The sequence below is a fragment of the Ascaphus truei genome, chromosome 1 (assembly GCF_040206685.1).
Source record: "Ascaphus truei isolate aAscTru1 chromosome 1, aAscTru1.hap1, whole genome shotgun sequence".
Lineage (NCBI taxonomy): Eukaryota > Metazoa > Chordata > Amphibia > Anura > Ascaphidae > Ascaphus > Ascaphus truei.
The window spans coordinates 43,743,077-43,764,729 of NC_134483.1; the positions used below are offsets into that span (position 1 = coordinate 43,743,077).

Below are 21,653 nucleotides of genomic sequence, written 5' to 3' on the forward strand. Positions count from 1 at the left end.
AGAACTGGCTGAGGAATCTATTAAATAAACAACTTAAAGAATGAAAAATATGAACAAACGCCATTAATGTTCTAAAAATAGTTGTATTACCTCTTCAAATCTAGCAGTGCTTACAGTTTGAAGCAACACACATGGAATAGTGCACTGCATGTATAGCCATGGCTGGTCCTGGCTCATCTCTCCTGGACCCTCATCTCCTGGATGCTCATCTCCCCTGGACCCTCACAGGTATTTAGCAAATCTCCCGGGGGGGAGAGGGGGGCAGGGAGGGAGGAAGGAGGAGGAGGAGAGGAAACAGCGCTACACATGGTTATCTCTTGGCTGGTTAATATCTTTTCTGTTAGTTCTAAGCCACGTCTTTTGTATCTTCTGACATTTGTGCTAGGGGCATTTGGCTAGTGCTAATCTTTACTGCACCGTAGTTAGTCAGTGCACTGTTCAATTCTTGGATCTTACTGAGCAGCGCTGCTATTTTAGGTTGAAACTTGCAGGTAAGGCTGAGTCCATACTCTGCGCAAATAAAATGCAGGGGATCTATGGGGCCGGACATAGTGCGCACGCAAGGAAGCACGACGGAGCTACAGATTTTTCAGCCGTCCAAAAGTTTTGGATTTGGTCGCGCAGCGGCCGGGTCACGTGTGCGGTTCAGCCAATGAGGGCGCACCGCTCACGTGATGTCACAGCCCCGCCTCCCCATCACACACGTCAGAAAAATCCTACAAGCCGCGAATCGCTACAGGCGCGCTCCGTCACGCGCGCTCCTACAATATCTGAGGCCTTCGTTTCTGTGTGACATTCTAAAACCGAGCCAAGTGGGCAGGACAGACAGTGGCATGTTGACGCTGCTTAAGCATTTGCAATCAACTTCTACAGTAGGTGTTCTTTATTAAATTATTTTCCAAAAAGAAGAATATCTTCTGAAAATTCTCAGAGAGCCCGGCCATGCACATGTTTTGAGAACCGCACATTATTCTGGAAATACGCTCCTATAATGATAGAGCTGGTTGATGTACATTAGTGGGTGTAGATGGTAACTTGGCTAGTAAGGGTGCAGCTTTCATATACAGTAGCCTTAAGGTGCCAAATGTATACTTTAGCTAGAATCACAAAACAAATGGCATGTTTTTATTCATATGAGACACAGCTAGTCTAGTGAGGGGGAGAGACGACCCCGACTGACATGGGGTGCTCAACTCCAGTCCTTAAGACCCCCCCAACAGGTCAGTTTTTGAGGATATTCAAGCTTCAGCACAGGTGGCTCAGAGGCTCGAAGACTGAGCCACCTGTGCTGAAGCTTGAATATCCTCAGAACCTGACCTGTTGGGAGGGGGGGTCTTGAGGACTGGAGTTGAGCCCCCCTTTATTAGACCAACAGACGTAAATGGTGTACTTTCATTGGTCCAACAAAGGGTTTCATACAGCCCGTTCTGTTCTTTGTTTATATGGGTAAATGACCAGCACAGGTAAATAGCTTTTTTTCATAGAAGCGAGGGATGTTTGAGGTCTCCCTATAAACGGTTCGCTCATCCCTGCTGCGTCGGCAGAAAGCTGCTTTGTAGTTGAAATCCTCGGTAATAATCACACACAGGGGTCCCCAGTTGTTTGAACATTGGTAATCCTGTCCAGCAGTTGCATTTTGAGGTCCGGTTTGGTCCATGACGTGTCCCTGTTGGTGCAGTACTTTCCTTTTTTTGCTGGTGGAAAAGCCATCTTGCGCACTCGCTGCCTTAATGAGTAAATTGCACTGCTGGCAGAGGGCGACATGCTGCTGATTGTGTGCATTGCTATATCCCCCCTCCCCGCTGTGGAGAAATGCCAAAATTGCTAGGTTACACTGCATACATTAGTCAAGTCAATTTGCATTTCTATAAATGCTTACCAGATAAATTAAAAACAGCCAAGATATTGTATACGGTTTGGGTTGCTAACCCCTCTGGAATATAACATGTTGCCTTGTCCAAGTATCTCTCTTCATGAAGCCCAGTACATTTCACTCACCCTAGAACTGTGTTTATCAACCAGGGTTCTGTGTCACCTACGCCTTTTAGTGCTAGAATGTGACGAACGTCTTTTCTTTCTCGTTGCTATATATATAGGTAAAGGGACAGCAGTGTAAAAGCTGCTATCTTGTCTGCATGGGGTTTTGTTTTGCGTATTGTGATAGAGAGGGCAAATCCTGAGTTTTTCCCAAATGAGACTTCATTTTGAAGATAAGGTTCAACAAATATCCCTAGATAGAACAACAATTCTGGAAGCAATATTTGGAACATAATTAGCTTTATCCATGTAGCCTCCTCCTCTCCCCCCCACCCCCACCCCCTTTCCTTAGGGGACTACTAGCTAGTATAAAGGGTTAGCAGCCTTAATGGTTTAACTGTTTGGGATCATGCGTGTGATGCAGGATGACTATACAGAAAGGGATAAGTCCCTCTTTTGTATGTCTTGTGAAAAATGATGTCACTATTGGGTGACAGAAGGGGGAACATATAGCTTCACCCAATGTTCTAGCCTTACCAGAGAGAGGTGTGTGTGTGTGTGTGTGTGTGTGTGTGTGTGTGTGTGTGTGTGTGTGTGTGTGTGTGTGTGTGTGTGTGTGTGTGTGTGTGGTGTTGTGTATTAAGGAAGTACCATCACCATTTATTGTTTTCAGTTAAGGAACGTGCCCTATGTAGTTGGAGCCCGTAGTAATGGCTCAAGGTCGTTCTCTGGGCAGAAACATGTGCTCAGCAAGGAGTTCTCGGAGTAGAAGCTCCGGAAAGGGAAACTAGCATAAATACCGGCGGAAGAAGCACAGAGTAACCATATTCTTTGTCAATATCTGAAGTGAAGACTGTTTGCCTCAGAAGTGACTGCCTTATTGTATTGTATTGTATGTCTTTATTTATATAGCGCCATTAATGTACATAGCGCTTCACAGTAGATGCAGCACAGCATGCGAGGAGTTGTAGTTGTCCTATTGCAGCCAGGTGGTAGTGTACGTGTGTCAGCTCAGGGCCGACTTGATGGCGGTGCAGTTGGTGCCACTGCACTGAGTGCTGTGATTACGGAGCCCCGCGCTCTCCCCCACAACAATTAAACTGAGGGAGAGCGTAGGGCCTCAGTAAGGCTGCATCCATAGTGGAACGCGCTAGCTTTCGCGCTTCTCAGCGCAGCCCACGCTCGCCTGCAGCAGGAGATATTTCCTGTGCTGCAGGCAGAGGCGACAGGGGGGTGCTTTGGCGTTTTTTGGTATATATCTTGTGGGGGGAATTGTGAGGGGGAGGGAATGAGTGAGCGTGGGGTAATTGACTTGATGTAGGAAGAGGAGAGAGGGGGTGAGTGAGGAAACAAATACATTATGCCACAGTCACAGCCAGCCAGGGCCGCCAACAGAAATCGTGGGGCCCAGGACAAACATTTTAAGCAGGCCCCACCCCCCCATGGCGGCGGTATTGCGAGCCGCCCCCCATTTCACACCTCACAAGCCCCCTCTCTTTCCCCCCCCCCTCCCCTGGTATTTCTCTCCCTTCCGTCTCACCCCCTCTCACTCTCCCGCCTCGCATGTTGGGGAGAAAAGAGCGGGGCCTCTGTAACCGCAGTACTGGCATCGGAAATGTGCTGCTCCCCTGAAATTTGCCGCCCTAGGATCAGGCCTAGTAGGCCTATGCCTAAATACGGGTCTAACTCCATTCTATACTTGTTATTGCTAAAACTGTTATAATGAACAAATGGTTAGAGAAGTCTTCCCCCCTCAATCAGAGATCTAGAAAAGGAAATATATATATAGACTGTGTCCCCCTGGTCCCCCGGTTGTCCCCTACGTCCTGCTGCGACTGGCAGCAGAGGCTGGGGGGGAACGCTGAGTGTTGCGGCAGCTTGTGGCAGGCGACCCGGAGGCATCGGCAGCTCCCGTAGCAGGGCGCCGCCGTCTTGGATTCGATCATTTATGCGCAGAGATAGGCGCACATGGTGGCCATTGGAGGAACAGGACTCGGCTGGGACTACAGCCCACATAATGCAGAGGGACAGGGGATCAGGTGACACAGATAGGCCATGAGAGCTGCAGGATCCCCTTGCTCCAGAAAGGATACAATTTGCGCACTGGAAACCACGGCAGTCAGAGATAGGACATCAGAAGGGTAGGGTGTGCGTTCGCACAGTGTCAGTGACCCCAGCACTGGGCCAGAGACCCCATTAGGCCCCAGCTAAACCCCGACTCAATTCAGCTTGTGGTTGCTGCAGGGACAGGCCCATCAGTTAGGGGTACTGCCCCTGTAGTACCATTGTGAGAGACACAGCAGCAATGCAGTTGTATCCTTGCCTCCGGTGGTCCAGAGGCGGACTAGTCGCTTACCACAACCGTCGCTGGATTAGTGGTTCCTATCCTTACATGTTGGTGTTACCAGATGTTGGAACACCCGGCAGCTACCTCACCTCAACAAGTGCACCAACTGTACACACGCTAGTGGGGCAGCGCTGTCTCACACACTTGGGTGGTGGCTACTTGTGGACACCGGGGTGGTTATGTGCCCAAGGGCCCCTAGCTACTGTGGGGACTGAGTTACCAGGTGTGGACAGTGTGTTGGAGGGTACGGCCGTGCTTGGCTTAGTTGGTGGGATTGGTACCAATGTTGTTCTATACATGCAGTAAACAGTTACTTTTACCTGTGCGTGTTTTGTTGCGTGGGGTCCTGTAACGGGGTTATCCCACATGGTAAGATCCTGTACAGGTGGAGGCACTGTCACCCGACGGATCAGGCACACCCCAGGCTCCCATTACTGAAACATTTCAAAGAGGTTCATAAATGTAATCCATCATCTTTAAAATGTATGGGTATAGAACGTATCCCTAAAAAAACAAGACAGGGAAATAGAGACCTGTTCTTGTTACAAAAAGAACAATTTTGGGTATACTTTTGAATTTAGACATCCAAAGGGGTTTAATGAGTTAATTGAATTAACACCATTCCTTAGCTAGAATATTGTGCCATACCTGATATTCACCATGTCCTCATCATTTTTATGGCAACATTTTTATGGAATAGTATCTTTATAGATTTATTCATGTGTTATTTATCGTGTTATTGATTTATTGTCTCATTTGTTTTTATTATTAAGTGTATTTTGTATTGGTCTGTATGTGTAATTAGCAACTATGTATTGATTTTTGTATTTGCATAATTTTTATGCCTTAAACACATTTTTCTTTATTAGGCACTTCTTATTTGCATAGATTTTTATGCTTTTAAATACATTTACATGGGGCACTTTATATATGTTTGTGTATAGCGTCGCATTCAGCGACATTATTCATTATATGTCCTAATACATTTTCTCTCACTGGGCACTTTCATTATATCATTACACTATGCAATATTGTTTTGATCACTGCTATTTGCTGCGTCGCGTTTAGCAACAACACATTAACCAGCTGATTTCATTGGTGATCACTATGCCACATTGTTTTGATTACTGTTGTTTGCTGTGTCACGTTTAGCAACTACTCATTACCCAGCTGATTTCCTTGGTGATCAGGGGTATTTAATGCGCATGTGCTGCCTCAATCATTTACTCCTGATGAAGCATTGATTGCGAAACTGGTAGGGGTCACGAGAGGCAGCTGTACGCTGTCTCCCTTTGGCTGGAACGAGATCCCTAGGAAGTGGTTGCAGAGAGGTTATCCTGCCGTGTGTTGGTGTGTCCGGACAGTTTTGCGTCCACACTGAGCCCCTGCTGCCACTTATTGCGGTTAGTTGCGTTCCCCTCAATTGGATTTGTTCTTTCTAGGAGTTATTAGACATCCTCAGTGGATGTATTTTTAACTAATCTAGTTGTTTACTTCACTGAAGTTTTGGTTTGGCATTTATAGGGTGTGATTTACCATACATAGTACATGCTTCATATTGATTATTGTCTTTTGGTCACAGTGACCTTTATTAAATTTTATAAAATTTTTGTGATACACCTTTTACTAATCTGTGGTGCGATTGTGTGTGTTTGTTTTGTCCCAGCAGCGGAGGCCCAGACTTCCTGTGAGCCGCAGGTAACGCACCACATACACGGTAGCTGCCATATCTCCTAGGGGGTGGGGGAAAGTGCGCTACATATAATTTGATAGATTTTTGCAGAAGAGATCTAATAAATAATGGAGACCCACTAGGTGTTGGAATGATGGTAGTGCACGCACTCAAACAAACAGGTGATAGCGGGGTACTTAACCGCCGGTGCGCTGGTTCTGGGGAGCTCCTGATGTCCCAAATAGATCAAGTGAAGAAGAAGAATCAGACACACGGTCTTAATCATCAATGAAAAGGGGGGTTTATTGTGCCAAGAAATCCAACGTTTCGGCATTAATACTACCTTTCTCAAGGTGTAGGTGCCTACACCTTGAGAAAGGCAGTATTACTGCTGAAACGTTCGATTTCTTTGCAAAATAAACCCCCCTTTTCATTGATGATTAAGACCGTGTGTCTGATTCTTCTTCTTCACTGGACCCGTGAGGTGTTACATTTTCAGAAATATATGCCAGAGGAAAGAAGGCCTCGTCCTCCTCTCCCCAACCCTTTTTGTTTGTGTTTCACTTGGTTCAAAGACACACACACATCTTCACATTGCTGGTATTATTATAGTAGACACCACAGCCAAGATTTTCCATTTTTTTGTGTAAAAGTAATGTTTTTAGTAGGAAGCAGAGGTGGTTCAGAAAGGAATATGTATGTTATTAGTGATCAGAAAACCTTTCCTACTGATAGTGCACATACAATATCTCCAATGTGTTGTAACTGAACAAAATAGAAAAAAGTTAATACAATGTTTTATATATGTAGCCCCTTTACCCCCACCCTAAGTGAGATTAGGTCAGCTACTCATTATTTGCTGTGCTGTGGTGCGTACCTGTGAGGTAACAGGAGGGCTGAGCACTTCCGCGGTGGTGTGGGGAATCATCAGGACCGGTTCACAGGGTACCTTTGTTTATTGGTTGCAGCGCCTCCAGTCAGCTTGGATCCTTTGGATAGAAGTAGGATGGCCCAGACTGACACCTTTCTTTAGCCACAGACAGTGAATCACTCTGATAGATGTTTCCATGGTATTTATTGCATGTTCAGGATCTTACAGCAGTGCATTCCTTTCCTTGCTTACCCTAGTGAAGGTATCACTGATAGGGCTTGAGTCCCATACCAGTCCTTCTGTAGTCCTTAGGCCTCCTAGTGAGACCGAGGGTAGCTGTTCCTCACTCCACAGAGGGAGGAAAGAGAGACACCCTTTTGGGAAAGTGCCAGTATTTTTACACTTGGGTTGTGATTGTAACCCTGCCCTATAACAGTGCTGGTCTGGATACTGACAGGCCATCACATCCAGAATGCGACAATGTATTTGTTTTCACACGACGGTCGCGTCGCTGGCACTAGAAGCGCAGTCTAAGGCAACTATGCGCACTGAGTACCTGTCTGGCGTACAGGAGACCGAATCCTCCGCCACTGGGAGCCTGGGGGCATTGCGTTTACTCTGGTTACAGCACCTCCACCTGAGAGGGATCCTAGCGCAGCTGGATAACTCCTCACAGGACCCAATACAGTCAGATAATAAATATACACACACTGGTATAACAAACTTATCTTTACTTACACACATGAACTTAACACACAATAACAGTACAGGCCCCACAATGCAATACCCACACACAAATATTTATATAAATATATATATATATATATATATATATATATATATATATATATATCTCTCTCAAAAGAAACAAAAAGCAATGAAGTAGCGCCTCTAATATAACCTGAACACAAGCTAATAAAATGAAGAACTAATTAACCCTACCATGTTCATATACATACATATATTTATGTTTATTTAAAAATCAATTTCAATATTGTAACATCAAAAGTATATTGGTGGTTAATCTATGGGATGGTATAATTATCATCTATATTAATGTATCTGGTTTTCGTTCACATATAGTCTATATTAAATTAATTTTATTCTAAATAAATAAAAATCACATTTAGTACACAATTAGATATTAATTAGATTAAACATATATTTTACAATATTTATTACATTCACATACATCACTTTTCACACACTATTTTTTACACATCACACATTTAGAGATATTGTTAATTTTATTATCACAGTTACACGTAATATATATTTTCGTAATAAAATTATATCTATTTATTAGTTATAACAACACATAATAGATTTAATAATTAACATATATATATATATATATATATATATATATATATATATATATTCTTTATTTCATATATATAATTATATACACATACACACTATTTGCACCATACACTTATAGGCAAACCATGTTTTTCTTCTGTTCTTGCTTCAAAATCATCTGCTGCTACTCCTCTGGCTCCCCATTGGAATCAATAAACCTGGTATTCACACTGAGGATTGTACGTGTAACATTGGGTATGCTTAATGGGTTAATAAATATGGTTCATTTATGTGGCATATTATTGTTGAGCTAAATATACCATTACAGTGCTTATACAGTTATAAGTTACATTTCTTCTCCAGATTCTGAACAGTTATGGGTCCTATTAAATAGAAAAACCTGATCTTATTTAGATTCTGGTTACCAATCAAGTTCTATGATATGCATTGAATGTATGGATAATGCAGATATTGTAAGAATTACTTTGTATATTCATTGTATTATTCAGTTATTCTTTTCAAATTCCCTAATCCTCCTTTTTTAAATTCCCTATTCCTCAATTGCAATTGAAATCCTCAACTGTGATTGAGAATCAACAGCTGTCAAATTAATTGATGATTAAAAATAGTTACTTTATTGATAAAAGTTTTTTCATCAAAATCCAAATGAAATATCCTAATGTGTCCTGTTTTGGACTTATTCTTTAATAGCTCAATTGGGTCCTCATAACAATATGTAATTGTGATTGAAATTGTTTAAATTGGTTAATTGTAAATTTACTAATCACTTAATGTTTGCAAGTACCTCCCTATAAATACTGTGAAGGGGCGTCTATTGGGTTCCCCTGATGAAGTCATCATAGATGACGAAACGCGTAGGGCGTGGTATAACTGAGGTCGTCATTTGCCTTTGAACTTTGGTACTGCTGGTAGTGCAACGCTGGTTCCCGGAGGGACTCTACACATTGAACACCGAATTGGAAGGACTTCACTTCCGGCCATCCGGTTACACGAAGGAGAGACACGGGAGGACGCTATTACTTCAAATCGGACGGTGTTGCTGGCACATGAGAGCCAATCTCATACCTGCTTATTTATACAGTACTTTTGTGAGTGGGCATTTGCTTGATTTTAAGTTCCATAAATTATGTTATTACGTTAATGCACTAGGTGTGCGCCTGTTTTTTTTTTCTTTTTTCACAGATATATACTGTGACCATGCAGCAAGCTTAAGCCTATAGGGAACCATGTTAAAATGGTTATTGAGGCAAAAAGTGACACTGTGTGCTCATTTGCATGTCATTTCCCAGAATCCCTTGCTGCAGTGGAAGTGCTGTATGCTGGGTGATAATGGGGAAAGGCGGGGTTGCAGACCTGCCTAAAACATGCAGATGAGCATACAGCTATATTTGCATATATATATATATATATATATATATATATATATATATATATATAAATAAATATATAGAACACACAAAAGGAGAAGTTGCTCAACACATAATATATAAGGTTAACTCAAGCCCTTTAATAAAACTAACTATAAGGGTAAAATAAAATATATACCCCAAATAAAGTCAGTATATAAATTAAATAGGACCTGATGGTGCTAGGGGATAGTGAAAACTATATAAGACACACAGATGAAAAGAACAAAGATAATCCCCTTAGTAGCACTCTAAATTACACCTAAACTAATCTATAAGATAAAGATTGTTAAAAAGAAACAGATGCTCCGCCAATTCAGAAAAAATGAACAAGATTTTATTAATTAAACAACAAGACACACTAACTTAAAAACATAAAAATACTAAAGACAGCCTATGAAAATATATATGTATCAAAAATATAAAGAGAGGACTACTAATCAAATACTATCAGTATTACAAAAAGAAGAAAAACTAAAATGTGTCTAAATAAAGTTTAAATAATGACAACAAAGTAGTTTAGTCTAACATAATAGGCAATACAAAATATATTCCCACTGACATATGCATGAAAGAATGATAAATCATTGCGTTGGAAAAAGTATATAGTCAATGACCCAGTATATAGCCAGGAAAAATTAATATGTATACCAAAAACAGAGGGGGAAAAAAAAAAAAAGAGATAAAGCAACCAGGGAAAAATAATATAACAATAATAATAGTTATACCCTGAACAGCATTTCCCCAAAATGAAATCAATGAGAACTGATGCAGCAAATAAAGAAAAATATGACTAATAAAGACATATTAGCAAACAGAGTCATACATATTGAAAACACCACAAAGCGCAGCACTGCAAGGACAGGTAATGCCCAAACAGTAAGGAGGGTAATACTCAGCTGCAGCTAGATTGTGTAGAGTTTGTGTCCATATTGATTGTACAGGATGTGTTTCCAAAGTCTGCTTATAACAGGAACAAAAAATAAAGTCCAAAATGCTGCATCAGATCCATCATAAGTCCCTCAGAATAGAAGATTACATAAAGGCTGTAGTAAAGTAAACACTCTACATGTTTCACCCGTCGGTGGGCTTCTTTAGTATTTTTATGTTTTTAAGTTAGTGTGTCTTGTTGTTAAATCAATAAAATCTTGTTCATTTTTTCTGAATTGGCGGAGCATCTGTTTCTTTTTAACAATCCTCATCTTATAGATTAGTTTAGGTGTAATTTAGAGTGCTACTAAGGGGATTGTCTTTGTTCTTTTCATCTCTGTGTCTTATATATATATAAATATATATATATATATATATACAGTGCTTGACAAATCACCCAAAAATCTACTCGCCGAACCAAAAAATCTACTCGCCACCTAGTCCCGCCTCTAGTCCCGCCCCCAACCCCGCCTCTAATCCCGCCCCCAGCCCCGCATTTAAAAAAAACCATAAATGAAATAAATTTAATACATTTCTAGTAAGAACATTCGTTTTTGACATAAGTTTATTTATTGTATTACATTATATTACAATTAGTCCTTGTTTTGTGTGTGTGTATGTGTGTGTATTAATGTCGAATCTAGAAAAAAAAGCCAGATGTGAATGACTAGTTTCCTGCACCCCTTAACTAGTGCCTGGATGCCCCCGCTTCAGAATGTTTAAAGCAGCAATCCCACCTGGGATCTTACCTGATCCGCAGACCCTCAATGTCCAGGTACCTCATTCCCACAATGTTATACATTGGAGGGGATGTGTTCCCTATGTGTCTTCTGGGTTACGGGGGATTCCAATGTCTTCTGTGTGAAGCTTGAGTCAGATCTGGAAGAAAGCAGTATAGGTTATTTCGGTGTAGTATAGGCAGTTAAGATATACAGGGTAAATAAAATATCCAGATCCAGATTTTGAGACAGAGAGAGGGTGAGACAGAGAGAGGGTGAGACAGAGAGAGGGTGAGACAGAGAGAGGGTGAGACAGAGAGAGGGTGAGACAGAGAGAGGGTGAGACAGAGAGAGAGAGAGAGGGTGAGAGAGAGACGGAGAGAGGGTGAGAGAGAGACGGAGAGAGGGTGAGAGAGAGACGGAGAGAGGGTGAGAGAGAGACGGAGAGAGGGTGAGAGAGAGACGGAGAGAGGGTGAGAGAGGACGGAGAGAGGGTGAGAGAGAGACCGAGAGAGGGTGAGAGAGAGACGGAGAGAGGGTGAGAGAGAGGGTGAGAGGGAGAGAGAGAGGGAGAGACAGAGGGAGAGAGAGAGGGTGAGAGACGGAGAGAGGGTGACTGTGGGGGGATGGGGTGACTGGGTGGGGTGATGGGAGACTGGGTGGGGTGATGGGAGACTGGGTGGGGTGATGGGGTGACTGGGTGGGGTGATGGGGTGACTGGGTGGGGTGATGGGGTGACTGGGTGGGTGATTGGGTGGGGTGACTGGGTGGGTGATTGGGTGGGGTGACTGGGTGGGTGATTGGGTGGGGATTACTGACTGACTGGGTGGGGATTACTGACTGTCTGACTGGGTGGGGTGACTGGGCAGGGGGGTGGGATGACTGACTGGGTGGGGGGTGACTGACTGGGTGGGGGGGTATGACTGACTGACTGGGTGGGGGGGTTATGACTGACTGGGTGGGGGGGGTTATGACTGACTGGGTGGGGGGGTATGTTTGACTTGGTGGGGGGGTATGACTGGGTGGGGGTATGACTGACTGGGTGGGGGGGGTTATGACTGACTGGGTGGGGGGGGTTATGACTGACTGGGTGGGGGGGTATGTTTGACTGGGTGGGGGGGGTATGATTGACTGGGTGGGGGGGTATGACTGGGTGGGGGGTATGACTGACTGGGTGGGGGGGTTATGACTGACTGGGTGGGGGGGTATGACTGACTGGGTGGGGGGGGGTATGACTTACTGGGTGGGGGGGTATGACTGACTGGGGGGGTATGACTGACTGGGTGGGGGGGAGTATGACTGACTGGGTGGGGGGGAGTATGACTGACTGGGTGGGGTGGGGGGATGACTGACTGGGTGGGATGGGGGGATGACTGGGTGGGATGGGGGGATGACTGGGTGGGATGGGGGGATGACTGACTGGGTGGGATGGGGGGATGACTGACTGGGTGGGATGGGGGGATGACTGACTGAGTGGGGTGGGGGGATGACTGACTGGGTGGGGGGATGACTGACTGGGTGGGGTGATGACTGGGTGGGGTGGGGGGATGACTGACTGGGTGGGGTGGGGGGTACCTTTGGTGTCCTACACGTTCTCTCTCTTACACACACACACACACACACACACACACACACACACACACACACACACACACACACACACACACACACACACACACACACACACACACACACACACACACACACACACACACACACACACACACACACACACACACACACACACACACACACACACACACACACCACACACCACTCTCTCTCATACATACACACACACACTCTCATACACACACACTCTGTGGAACCGGAGGGCAAGCGGGACAGGGGGGGGAAATCCCCTGCCCCGCGCGAGCAGCCACGGGGACAGGAGCGGAGACCAAAGGGGAAGCAGGTTTGGGGGGGGGGACATTCCCCGCTGTCATCTCCTGCCCCACGCGAGCAGCCACGGGGACAGGAGTGGAACCGGAGGGCAAGCGGGACCGGGGAGTGGGTGGGGGGGAAATTGTGGGGGGGAAATCCCCTGCCGTCATCTCCTGCCCCGCGCCAGCAGCCACGGGGACAGGAGCGGAGACTGAGGGGATGAGAAGGGAAGCGCGAGCAGGAGACAGGGACCGCGCACGCGAGGAGCAGCCATTACTTACCCCTGCAGAGAAGGGCTCCATTCCGCGTCACGGCCAATCAGCCAGGAAAATATTTTGTTTTGTTATTTATTTATTTTTTTAAATTTGTGGGGGGGTGGGGAAGCGGAGACAGCCACGGGGACCGAGGGGAACACCCCTGCTGGCATCGGGAGCAGCCACTGGCACTGGGGGAAAGCGGGGACCGTAGGGCAACCGGGACGGGGGAACATCGCCCACTGTCATCTCCTGCCCCGCGCGAGCAGCCACAGGGACAGGAGCAGAACCGGAGGGCAAGCGGGGCAGGGGGGGGGGGGGGAGATGGGGGGAGAAATCCCCTGCTGTCATCTCTTGCCCGACAGGAGCGGAGACTGGAGGGGATGAGGAGGGAAGCGCGGGCAGGAGACGGAGACGGACCGCGCGCGCGAGGAGAAGCCATTACCCCTGCAGAGAAGGGCTCCATTCCGCGTCACGACCAATTGGCCAATCAGCCAGGAGGATATTTTTTTTGTTATTTTTTTTTTTTAATTTTTTTAAAATTTGCGCAGAGCAGGGGGGGAAAGTAGCTGGCCACGGGCCAATTTCCGTTCGCACCTGGCGAGTGGGCGACCGGGTTTGTCGAGCACTGTATATATATATATATATATATATACAGCTAAACCCCGTTATAGCGCGGTCCTCGGGGGCCACCCGATCCGACCGCGCTAGAACCCGGGGTCGCGCTAATTTTTTTTTTTTTTTAAATGGCCGCCGCGCGCCTGATCGGGAAGGGAGGGAGTGAGGAGGGAAGGAAGGAAGGAAGAGGTGGCCGGAAGCCCTACACGTCCCCTAGCAACAGCGAGTCCAGCCGCAACCTGCTCCTTACCTCCCACCACCGGCATCCATTTCCTCCCCCCCCCACGCCCCCACACCTACCGGCCCTCCGCGGCATAGCCCACGCGGCCCTCCGAGTCCCAGCCTGCTCCTCACTCACCCCCCCTCCTCCCAACACCCCCCCCCCTCCTCCTGATGCCAGCTCCGATCTCAGCAGCCGACACCAAAGGTAGGGAGGGGGAGTGGGAGGTGTGGTGTAGTGTACTGTGAGAGTGTGTTGTGAGTGCTGTGAGAGTGTGGTGTGAGTGCTGTGAGAGTGTGGTGTGAGTGCTGTGAGAGTGTGGTGTGAGTGCTGTGTGCTGTGAGTGCTGTGTGCTGTGAGTGCTGTGTGCTGTGCGCAGTGAGTGTGTGCGCAGTGAGTGTGTGCGCAGTGAGCGCAGTGTGCAAAAAACATTTTTTTAAACGGGAGCCACGTGAAAACCGCGTTATAACGGGGTTCACCTGTATATATTTTATATATATATATTATATATTCAGACACACACACCGGTGAAACACCCAAAGTACTGAGGGTGCCCTGGGCACATAGCCACCCGGTGTCCACAGAGTCAAGTCCACCTGAAGTGTGAGGAGTAGCGCTACCCCCTGTGTGTGGCAGTTGGTACACGGGTACCGTCCTGGCCCGCGGAATTTCAACGTGGTCCCACGACGCGGTCTACCGGATCCTCTCCTGTCCGTTGGCATCCGCCTCTTGAGGGAGCTCCAGCTGGAGTGTGTCCCTTTAATGTCTCTGGTTGCCTGGGTTCTGACCCAGTCCGCAGACCACGCACACCGCGTGGAGTCCGACACCGATGCACTAATACTACTGCTTGCTATTGGGGAAGCGTCCCTATCTATGGGCCTTCCCTGTAGCAGCCACAAGCTTAGGTGAATCGGAGACTAGCTGGGATCTATGGTGGATCTCTGGCCTAGTTCAGGGGGCCACTGGCACCCTGAACACATCCTCACCCCTTGCTGTCCTTGCTCCGGCTGGCGCACGATCCTCAGCGCACCAAATGTATATTTTTCTCTGCCGGGATCTAGAAGCCTTATGGGCTGCTGTGCCTCACATGGAAACCAGTTCCTGGGCTGCTGGGACTCGTAGTCCCTTGCAGAGCCTCTGTAATGGCTACGGCAATGCTTCATCACTGCGCATGCGCGAAGCTTCTATTGCGCATGCGTGAAAACCAACATGGCCTCCACCTGTACTGCTGGTTCGTTCCGGAGCTCCGGCGGTACCCGACCGCCTTGCAGCCTCCCCCCACGCGACATGGAGGTGAGCAGGGCTGCACATGCTTATATCGCTAAAATATTCAGTGTTGTAGTAACCTGGCACACAACAAGTTAACTGGAGTTATATTTACAGCTTAAAAATTCAAGGTATTGTTTTATTGGGGTCAAAGCAGCTGACCTGCCCTGGTTTTCTGTGTTTGGATAGAAATGGAGTTAACTGAGAGCCGACCTGCTCTGGGATTGTGGGGTGATTAGAAATGTAGATGCACAACTCTCTTTTTTGACATGGGAAATAAGCAGAGTTCCAGAGGTTATCCTGAGGTTGTCCTTGATGGCCCAATAAAATGTGTATAGAATGGATGTCTGCTGACAGTATCCAGACCTAGCAGGGGACCTGAGTGTCATCCTCACCAGGAGACCTCGCGTTCTTGAAATCTTCTCCTGTACGTAGCAGAGAGAGGTGACAAACAGGTCACTATTCAGGTTAAGATCTGTAATAAAAAATAATGGATATCTTGGATCTGATATGATTGCACAGGAATACAAAATACATATTTCTAACCAGTAGGTTCAGCTGTTTCAATTGAGTCCAACAGTGTTGGACAAGTTAAGCTGCATATGTGAGATGTCCATTTGTCCATCAAAGATGGACATGAGCATAATCACAATGGATATGTAAACCTACATTTTGATCAGCCAAATACATTGGTATGTGTCACAATATTCTAGGGGATAAAGTTATGAGTGTTTCTATACTCGGGCATTTTTTTAATTAAAAAAGAAAACTATTTTCTCTCCCAAAGCCTTAAAAAGTCACTAGAGGTTGATGATAAGGTGTTCAGGACATGCCAAGAAGTTGGGCTTATTCTGCTCCCAATACGAGGGTTCTAGGATAAAAGCCATGCATTTGAAGTATGAATTTAGAATTTAAGTGTCCTATGCAAAGGCAACAAGACAAGTGAATTCTCATATTTCCAGCTCAAGACTCTCAGAAAAAAACTAATATGTGGTGGTTTGTTAGGAATTTAATACTGGCACCATAGAACCTGATGCCAGTGTCTCCCTGGTCACAACCTAGAAGTGACCCAGTGTTTCCGCTTCAGAGGATCCCCTGGCTTCCAATCGTTTTAACAATCAACGTCAACATTAGCCCGAATGTCTGCTTTAAAAAAAGGGAAAGTATTATGTTACATTATTCTTACAGAGATCATGCACCCTAGAAATAAATGCTCACATAGGGTTAGGTGACCCAAAACTCATCTTTACTTTTTAGATCTCCACCTGGTCTTAAAGCCAAGTGGCTCTATTACTTTTTCAGATGCTGCTGCCACATGACACAGACATGAGGCTTTCTTTATATCCATCCCATCTTCTTGGAAGCCCTTCCATCTCTTTTGGACAGTTACTATAGCTGGTACCCACACACACTAACTACAAAATCAGTCACAAATATATTATTACTGTGGTCACGCTAGATTGATATTGGCCATTCTACTAAACTATATAATTATTTACTTCTGTATAATAAATATGTGGAATATGGTCAGTTTAGAAAATTTTAATCACTTAGGTGGATATAAAGTGTGTGTGGTCTGACTAGCAGACTTTTGGGTCTGTATGTTAACAGGAGAACTACATTTCAGTCTGCATTGTGGCCCTTTACTAAGCCCAGCGCTGCCCCACTTCATGACGCGTGTGAGGTCAACTTGACTATAGCCTTATTACAAAATGCCGTACCGACACTTTCTTTACCCTTCATCTTTTCGTTTGCGGACACTCAATTTAACAATGTAACGGTGAAGTGTGTGTGTGTGTGTGTGTGTGTGTGTGTGTGTGTGTGTGTGTGTGTGTTTATACACACACACACATTTCTTGCTCTGCTTTTACTGTCAACTTCTAGATGAAGACCACATGGCGAGTGCAGTTGTGTGAAAAATGATAGGAAAAACGGATTACTTTGTCACTTGGCAAAAACACCATTTCCTGTCACGAGCATTGCAATAGGCTGCAGTGTTTTCCACACTTAAATATACGCCGAGCATGGAAGAGACAGCGACTTAAGGAAGAATCTAAGCAGATGAAGTGTTTTATTTATTTATAAAATGTTTTACCAAGAAGTAATACATTGAGAGTTACCTCTCGTTTTCAAGTATGTCCTGGTCACAGTTATGATGACAAATACATAGTTACATTAAGTGAGCAGGGAATACATTATATACAAGACATTGCATGCACAGTCAGAGATAATATATATTTTTCAGTATGCGTAAGAGATAATATATATTTTTCAGTAGGCATGTGTAACAGTTACAGACCAGATTAAAATGTGAGACCGCTTTAGTTTTGAAAGAGCTTAGACTGGTTGTGGCTGAGAGAGTCTCCGGTAGATTGTTCCAGTTGTGGGGATGCACGGTAAGAGGAGGAGGAACGGCCGGATACTGTACTTGGCTGAGCCTTGGGACCATGAACAGTATGAGGGTATAGAGTGCGTATTACTATTACCTTATTTACATACTGCGGATAGCACTACTTTGTGTGTTCTCTATTCAATGGCAAAGGAAAATAGACCAAAAGAGAATGGAGCAGGTTTGGGGATCTGTGGAAAATATGCAAATACTCTATTTGCTATTAAAGTTCAAAATATATATATATATATATATAATAATAATCTATTTCCAACCTCATGTTTTGGTTATGGTGCTGTATGATTTCTAGAGTAAACAGTTTTTAAAGGACAAACTGCATAATAAAACATTAACCTCTTTTTTTTTTTTTTTTTTTTTTTTTATGCTGTATGACATTAAAATATATATATTTTGAATGTTTAAAAGCTACCAGAGGGAAAGTGAATTGTCTGCAGTTTTACTTTGTAGGGTCAAATGTGGAATGTACGATGAGGAATTTAAACGAGTTATGAATGTACTGTACCAGCCATTTATACTGTGTTATTCATCAAGACCTGAATATCTGCATTTTATGGGGATTGTTTTTACACCGGTATCGTCAGAATATTTTTGAGCCATTACATTACATAGCGCAGGGGTGGCCAACTCCAGTCCTCAAGGGCCACCAACAGGTCAGGTTTTCAGGATAAGTGATGCAGTCAGAGACTGAGCAACTGCTTGAGCCACCTGTGCTGAAGCAGCGATATCCTGAACCTGACTTGTTGGTGGCCCTTCATGATTGGAGTTAGCCAGCCCTGACATAGAGCATAAATAAATAAAGGGAGACGAAGCACCACGTGCGGTGTGAAACGCGTAAGAGGAATCTTTTGTTTGTCTGCACCATGTCGTTCCATTAATAAAGACGTTTTTGATCGGATCATTTTGGCCCTGAACTTACTCCTTGCTGGCACGGCTGTGCTCCATCTTCCTTCCCTGCCGGGATGATCTCTATATCCTGAACCTGACCTGTTGGTGGCCCTTCATGATTGGAGTTAGCCAGCCCTGACATGGGGCACAAATAAATAAAGGGAGAATGATTCCATACATATAATATGTATATAACTATCCATTAATAATTCATTTTATGCTGCAATATTATCTGCTTCCAGTGTTATGAATTGTTGCCATTTCATTATAAATCAATGAAGGCTGCATTTCTAACAGTGATTATTTATATCTCCAGGTATCAGCAATGAAATATTTTTTTTCTGTATGTACCGTACGTATATTTTTATTAGTGCCAGCAGTGTATGCAATGCTTTACAAAAGATACAATACAGGGAATTGAAATACAATAAGGTCAACAAAGAAAATGTAACAAATGGAAAATAAATCCCTGCCTTAGGCTGCGCTTATAGTGACGCTGATGGCGACAGTGACGTGACGTCGCGGCCAAACAAATGCCTTGCCACTGTCGCGTGCGCTTATAGTAAGTGCGACGGATTGGTCGCGATCGCTGGAAGTCATCTCTATTTGATTTTCCAGCGACCGTCGCGTCTCCGTCGCGACAGCAGGAGGGAGTAAGCGCACTGGATGAAAGTGCTTGACCACCATGGGTTAAGTGCCACTGTGAGTGAGGAGCTATAGCCATGAGTAGACAGAGGATGAGACACGCACTCAGTCACATAGGTAACAGGGGTGCGGTACTTAGCTGCCGGTGCGCTGGTTCTGGGGAGCTCCTGAAGTCCCAATATGATCCAGTATACAATGAAGAAACAGGCACACGGTCTTGATCATCAAGGAGGTTTAATGTGCCATACAGACCAACGTTTCGGCAGTATAGTACTGCCTTTCTCACCTTGAGAACTATACTATAACAGTATTATACTGCCGAAACATTGGTCTGTATGGCTCATTAAACCTCCTTGATGATTAAGACCAAGACCGTGTGCCTGTTTCTTCATTGCATGCTATAGCCATGAGTCCCAGCTATTGAAATTCTTGATTCAAAAGTTGTGTTTTTTTTAGGTTTGATTTTAAAGGTTGGGAGAGAAGGTGCTTGGCATTTACCGAGTGTGAGGGCGTTCCACAGGTAGAGATTCAGAGGCGAGAGAAGGTAGTGGAGCTGGAAGGGGAGGAAAGGAGACCAGACTGAACAGAGCGCAGGAGATGAGCAGGGACAGAAGTATAAAGGACGAGTGGGAAGTCTTGAAGGTGAAAGAGAGGAGATGAGCAGATAATGTTCTGGGAGCAAATGAAATTATGCTAGCTGCAGAATTTTTGATCGGTTGCAAAGATGAAAGTTGCGTGGCAGTGATACTTGTTCCAGCAGAAGGTTACAATAATCCAGACGGAAGAGGCGAATGCATTACAATTGTAGAACTAGATAGATTTAAGTATTGTCAAGATCCACTCTTTCCTCAGAGGAAGAAGAAGCACATTATAGCCAGCGGGTGAAAGAAGTCGAGGGAAAAGTCAAAAACAAGCAATGGGCTTTGGCGACAGGATAGATGGTACCGTTTACTATGGTGCAAAAAGGGGGTGTTGGTCCAGCTTTAGGAGGAAATGTGAGGAGTTTGGTTTTAGTCATTGAGTTTGAGGCAGCAGAGCACCATCTATATAGAGAGATATCCAGGAGACCATGAGGGACTTGTGACAGGATTGAAGGTGTGAGGAGTGAATTCTGTGTAGAGACGATGCCAAAAGCGTTGAAGCTTTCACCAAGTGATGGTGGGTAGAGAGGTCCCAGAATATAGCCCTGAAGTACACCAACAGACATAACAGGGGATGAAGATGTGTTGGCAAAAGAGCAACAGAGCCAACGCACTAATTTGCTCAAATTGCATGTGGGAAAAAAAACCCAGAAACCTTTACATAGTGCAAACCAATGATAAAGATAAATGACGACAAAAATAAAAAAAAATCTGTGAATTGTCCACTCGTGGTGTATGAAAAATTCAAATGTTTTTCCAACACGTGGACTCCTATAGAATCTTTTACTAAATTAGCGGTGCAAAGTAGGACCTAGATCCTGAAAGGGTGCTTCTAAAGTCCCAAGGAGTATCCGTGAACCATATCCAGTAATGATCCTTAGTCTAAGGATAACAGGCAGAACAGACAATATATATTAATGAAACTGTGTAAGTCTTAAATACAGCCCAATGTTGTGTGGTGTACCTGGGATGGCTCAATCACCTGATAATATCACAGAGCCCTCCTATATGAGAGAAGGGGGGAATCAAGGAAGTGGAGGGCGTACTCCAAAACATTGTAAATCCACACTGTCTAGTATATACAACAGATGAAGGTGGGTGGAATATACTCACAAACCTCTTGTCCGTCTGTTCTGCGCGCGTGCATCCATCCCGATGAGTAACCGTATTCAGTGCAAGCAGAGATGGGTTAGAGCACTGCAAAAAAAGGCTGAACTGGAAACGGGTCCCAGTGAACTTATTTAATAGACATGGTGCCAAAAATAGGACAATACAGGTGTCACGGGAAACCAGCACTTTTAACACCTCAATACCCGGATCATTTGATTGAGCAAAGCGAAGAGATAAAATAAATTGTGATTTATTTACAGAAAAGAACATACACACATTAGTTTACAATTGCACTAAAAATACACTTACTGGAACGGAGCAAACGAAAAATTTTGTTCCCAAAACGAAATCTTTGGAAATAGTCTCTAGGCACAATTTCCAGGAGCGGGAGTTGTGCGCAAATAGAGCTGGAAACAGTCTTTTGGTCAGCAACCGCTGTTACTCCGCCGGAGCTGCTTCCTTTGTTCTGCCGCTG

At 44.8% G+C, this 21,653-nt stretch overlaps 1 protein-coding gene across 5 annotated transcripts in view; it reads left to right on the forward strand.

Moving 5' to 3' along the window:
• The window catches only part of NEDD4L (NEDD4 like E3 ubiquitin protein ligase), a 506,193-nt gene that overhangs the window by 17,323 nt on the left and 467,217 nt on the right, over nucleotides 1–21,653 (forward strand). The gene's annotated exons all lie outside the window — the stretch shown is intronic.